The sequence below is a fragment of the Lactuca serriola genome, chromosome 3 (assembly GCF_051521515.1).
Source record: "Lactuca serriola cultivar US96UC23 chromosome 3, Lser_US96UC23_V15, whole genome shotgun sequence".
In the NCBI taxonomy this organism is placed as follows: Eukaryota; Viridiplantae; Streptophyta; class Magnoliopsida; order Asterales; family Asteraceae; genus Lactuca; species Lactuca serriola.
This window is the reverse complement of record NC_136410.1, coordinates 282,189,211-282,194,998: the sequence shown is the minus strand read 5'-3', so window position 1 is coordinate 282,194,998 and position 5,788 is coordinate 282,189,211.

Below are 5,788 nucleotides of genomic sequence, written 5' to 3'. Positions count from 1 at the left end.
ATCGCCCTGGTATGGATGGAAAATTTGGACTTGTGTGCCTCCTCCATCAGAATCTGGTGTACACCGTCTACGTACGGAACCCACACTCTGTGGTGAAGGGTCAACATCCCGCGGCTATCATAGTTGAAGGAGGAAATCTCGCCCACTATACGCTCACTATTTCGGTGTTCCTCCATCATAGCCTGTTGTTGGCCCTCCCGGATCTTTCCAAAGGCGGAGTCACTACTATCATCCTCAAACATATGTCTCTGATCGGAGTCGCAAAGGCCTTGAGGCTAAGGGCAACTGCCACAACGTTGGCCTTCCCCCGGTTGGTAAAGGATCTCACAATCATAATCCTTCACCACATCTAACCACCGGCGTTGCCTCATATTCAGATTCGACTGATCCATGAGGTACCTCAAGCTCTTGTGGTCTGTGTAAATGGTACATCAGACCCCGTAGAGGTAGTGTCGCCAAATATTAAGGGCGATAACAACTGCCCCCAACTCCAAGTCGTGCGTCGGGTAGTTCGCGTCATGACGCTTATGCTGCTTCGAGGCGTAGGTAATGACGTATCCCCTCTGCATCAACACTGCGCCCAAACCCGAGATGGATGCATCGCAGCATAAACACGAAATCCTTAATGCCCTTCGCTTGAAGAAAATCGGCGCCTCTCACAATCTATGCCTCAACATCTCAAACGCTGCCTGCTGCTCAAGCCCCCATCAAAATATAACGACCTTTTTCGTCAGCCGAGTCAAGGGTACTCCTATGTTGGAGAAATCCTGTATGAATTTTTGGTAATACCTTGCTAACCCGAGGAAGCTATGAATCTCAGATGGAGACTTCGGAACCTCCCATTTCATCACGACCTCCACTTTGGCTGGCTCAACCAAAATATCATTCCAGTTGACAAGGTTCCCCAGAAACTGTACCTCGTGCAACCAGAACTCGCACTTGGAGATATTGACGTACAAGCTCTCCCTCCTCAGGGTTTCCAACACTTCTCGCAAGTGCTCCTTGTGTTGCTCTAGTGTCTTGGAGTAAACCAAGATGTTATCAATAAATACTATCACATATCAATCCAGCTTCGGTCTACCCATGCAGTTCATGAGGTCCATGAATGTGGCAGGGGCATTGGTGAGCCCAAAGGGCATCACCACGAACTCGTAGTGGCCATAGCGAGTCCAGAAAGAAGTCTTCTATACATCCTCATCTCTGACTCGCATCTGGTGATAGCCTCAATGAAACTCTATCTTGGAAAACCAGGATGCTCCCTGTAGCTGATCGAAGAGATCATCAATCCTCAGGAGTGGGTAATGGTTCTTCACCATTACCTTGTTCAGCTCCCGGTAATCTATACACATCCGATGCGACCTGTCCTTCTTCTTCACAACGAAGATCGGGGCTCCCCAAGGCGAACTGCTCGGCCTAATGAATCCCTTGTCTAATAGCTCCTGCAGTTGTGTAGACAACTCCAGCATCTCAGGAGGAGCCAACCGTATGGTTCCTTGGCTATCGGAGCCGCACCAGGGACTAGGTTGATCCTGAACTCCACCTATCTCTCCAGAGGTATCACAGGCCACTCCTCTGGAAATACGTACGAATACTCTCGCACCACTGGCACATCACTTATGTTCGCTTTACCCACCTCTAGGGTATCTGTAACTTAGGCGACATACGCTGTGTAACCTTGTTGGAGGTAACGCCTAGCCCTCGTTGTCGAACACAAAGCTAGTCCATGTTGTGCCCTCTCGCCCAAAGTCACCAACTCTCCCCCAATGGGGGTCCTGATGCATACCAACTGTTGCACACAGTCGACCACTGCCCCGTTATGGGTCAACCAGTCCATGCCTATGATAACCTTGTTCCCCCTCAAAGGAATGGTAACAAAATCCACAAGATATCGCTCGTCGTACAACCTCAAGACGCATTCTTTGAAAACCTCGGTTGCCCGTATAGATCGGTTGTCAGCAATCTCAGCCTCTAAAGGACAATCGAACATACCTGAAGATTTAGAAAACCTCCTGCTAAGTGGAAGAGAAACAAATGATCGGGTAGCCCCCGAATTGAATAACACCTGAACTGGGATACCGTTCATATGGAACAATCCTTACAAAACTCGTAAAAAAATAGAATATGAATAACATAATTGAAATGAAATAAGACTTTGGGAGAAGAAAAGATACCCGTCACCACATCCTGTTCGGCACACGCCCCTTCGGCCATCTGTGATCTGCAGGGTCGCTGGAGTTGGCTCCGACACTAGCGCTGCTGATGTCAATCTCGGGCAGTTAGCCTTTTTATGGCCCTTCTGAATGCAATGAAAGAAAATCAATTCTGATGACTATAAGATAGGGGTCAGGGAAGTATAATCCATGTCGTAGTGCCCAAGCTTGTCGGACTTATAGAAGGCTAATGATCCTAATTCGCAAACTAGCTCGTGTGTCTCGCCGTATTTCCCATAGCGGCTCCGACCCTGCTGACTATTCGACCTAGAGTTGGATCCCTTGGGTTTCTTCCCTAAAACCCCATTCACCTGCCCAGCCTCCGCCTTCCTCTTCCGGATCTGCTCTATATCGATCTCCCGTTGTCTCGCTCTGGCTATCATGTCCTCCAAATTTGGGCATGTCGAGTAGCTGACATGTTTCCAGATGTCAGCTCTCAACATATCTTAATACCGGGTCTTCCTCATTTGCTCATCACCCGTGTACTGAGGCACCGGCAACGCCTACTCCCTGAACTTTGCGGTAATATCTGCCACTAACTCAGTCGTCTGCCACATATCAAGAAACTCCTAGGCCAAATGTTGAATCTCCACAGTTGGCACAAACACAACCCTGAACCTGGTCACAAAGTCTGACCAAGTCATAGCCTCAATGGTTGGGGCTCCTAACGAGCCACTAACTGCCTCCCACCAGTCTTTGGCTCTGTCTCTCAAACATCTTGCATCATACTAGACCTTCGACCCCTCGGGGAAGAAGCTCGTCAACTGTGTAGACTCGATGTCTTCAATCCATCTCCTTGCCACAATAAGGTCTTTCACCCCATGAAAGTCTGGCGCACCACACCCCTGAAGTCCTTGAAGGAGAGTGTGCGCGTCCCTGACTGGCTAGATGCCATGTCTCTTCGAAATGCCCTGAGGTGATACTCCATCAGCTCAATGACCCCTTCCTTGATCGACCCAAAAATCATCGGGCTCACCTCAAGGTTGTCTCTTGTAATCTCATATACGATTAATGCACGTATTTCGTCATTAACCGACTCAAAACTTGCACTTGAACTTGAACCTGACCTAGACCCTAAACCTCTTGCTTTGTGACTAGTCACCACCATTCTGAAACAAAACACATAATCGTCAGGGTCATACATAACCTCGAGAGGTCTCAGAAACTATGCAGGTTCCTTGGTTCTATCTCAACCCTCCTTGACTTGAGTACGGATCCTCTACTTTCAGTAGTACGGGCCAATACTACCTTCCCCATCTATCCATACTTTCCTCAAGTATTGCCTTGACTTCACCAAGTCCCTTTTACCATTATTGCTCACTACACTAATCTCATCCTAGGCTTACCCTATGGTACCTCTCCAACCTACTCTCCGCCATCAACTGCATAAGAAATCGTTGCTGCCTTTACCTAACTAGCGCGTGAATACCATTACATATCATTAAGACCAGATAATTCTTCGAATGAGAGGTCCTACCGTCCAATGGTTGGACTCAAACAAGAGCTACAAGATATGGCTAGACCTAACCTTCTAAAATTATTTAGTTCTCCAAATATGTAACTTAACATATTCGTTTACTAATTAGTTAAAGATAACTAGAAATCCTAAATGAAAAAAGCAAGAAGCATTCGGGCATCGAGTAACCAAACCAAGCGTATCCTATTCAGGCCATCATATCACTGACAAATCAGTTCTAGTATGTAATTCAATAAGCACATATAGTAGCCACATAAGGCATCTTCCTAGATCCTCAGCCCTAATCTGGGATGCAGTTTTCATAATCAGATCATACATCATAACAAACATGTGTGGGTATCTTAGGGAAAACTTACTTGAGCTCAGCCGAATGCATGCATCACACACCTTGTTGTTTCTCAAAAATCTTTATTTTAATTTTTAGAAAAACTAAGTTCTTGTAAAAATCTTTCAAACCCTTCATTTGAGTCCAGATGCCCCCGAAGGTGTGTCTGAATCCCTCAAACCAAGACTCTGATACCAACTTGTAACATCCCAAATTTCAAGACCAAAAATTTCATTTTTAATTTATATTTTCATAAAAGAGATTACTGAAAATGTCATCAATGTTATCACATATCATGAAAACCAGAAGTCAACCATCTCAAAAACATATCATAGGAAAATAATGCCAGGGTACAAATCCCAAGAATCTCATGTGCGGAAAATCATGTGTGCGATGCGCTGCTATCGTGCCGGATCCTTTCCCTTCGAAGAATAAAGACCTGAAACAAAAACTGAAAATTGTAAGCACAAAGCTTAGTGAGTTCCCCCATCATACCACATACGATAGATTAACATACTGTTTAACATGTTTGGGTACTAGACTACCCCTTTGGTCTCATTCAATCGCTAACTTCCTATCATATCAGGGTGCTGGCCTACCCCTTCATTCTCATTCAACCGGTAACTTGCCTAGCATATCAGGGTGCTGGCCTACCCTATGGTCCTTTCGACTGGTACCTCGCCTAGCAAATCAAGGTGCTGGCCTACCCCTTCGGTCTTTTTGACCGGTACCGGGGACTATTTAACCCTACTTTTACCCTATAACATCCTAGTACCTAAACTCATAAGTCATATACTGCCTATCTTATTAGGGTGTTGCATATCCCTTCTGTCCTTTCGAACGGTATTGGGGCCTATCCTACCCCTCCTACCACTATCACATAATATCATAGCATACTAGCACATAAGCATAACAGATATTGGCATACCAGATAATTATCACAAAGACAATCATCTCTACTATAACTCTTACTACTGGGCCGACATTGGTGTCTTCGACCCACTTCTACTAGAAGGCAACTCACCTCAAATGTCGTGTAGTAGCTGAGCTGTCCTCAGCTCTAGAAACAACTCCTCTCAAACTCCTACACATAAGAATCTCCTTTAATTACCCTTTCATACTCATAACCCCTTTAAGGGTCAAATCTGGTCAATGGTCAAAGTCAAAGTCAACATTCTGGTCTAAGTCAACATTCTGGAAGACTTAACTCGCTGAGTAGGTCCGTCAACTCGTTGAGTTCCATGATCCATTAAACATTGTAAATCTCGATCCAACTCTTTGTGTTCTTTCATGAACTCGTCGAGTTCCTCCTCATAACAGAGTCGGAGCATTTCACCCGCAACTCGCCAAGTTCCTCCTTGAACTCGTCGAGTTATTCAATCTTTAAAATACGAAAACCATGGCTAACTCGCTGAGTCATCTCCTAGAATCGACGAGTTTGCTCCGTAACAGAAAAGGTTGGGGAACCATGACCCAACTCGATGAGTTGGATGAACAACTTGTCGAGTCCCCCTTGGTCTAAATCCATTCAGTCACTTCCAATCGATTTAAATGCTTTCGAACCATAGATTTGTTCCCCTAGGACTACGTTACCACGTAAAGTTGCTAACTTTACGTGTATGAATGTTGTCATGAAGCTAGAAACAGCAAAACTAAGCTATATTAGAGATCTAGGGCATGGGAAAGGGCCAAGGCTTGATAAAGCTGGCAACTTTAAACCTCGTTAGCTCATGAGTGTCTAGATCTGTAGTCACAACTTCATGATACACTCAAATC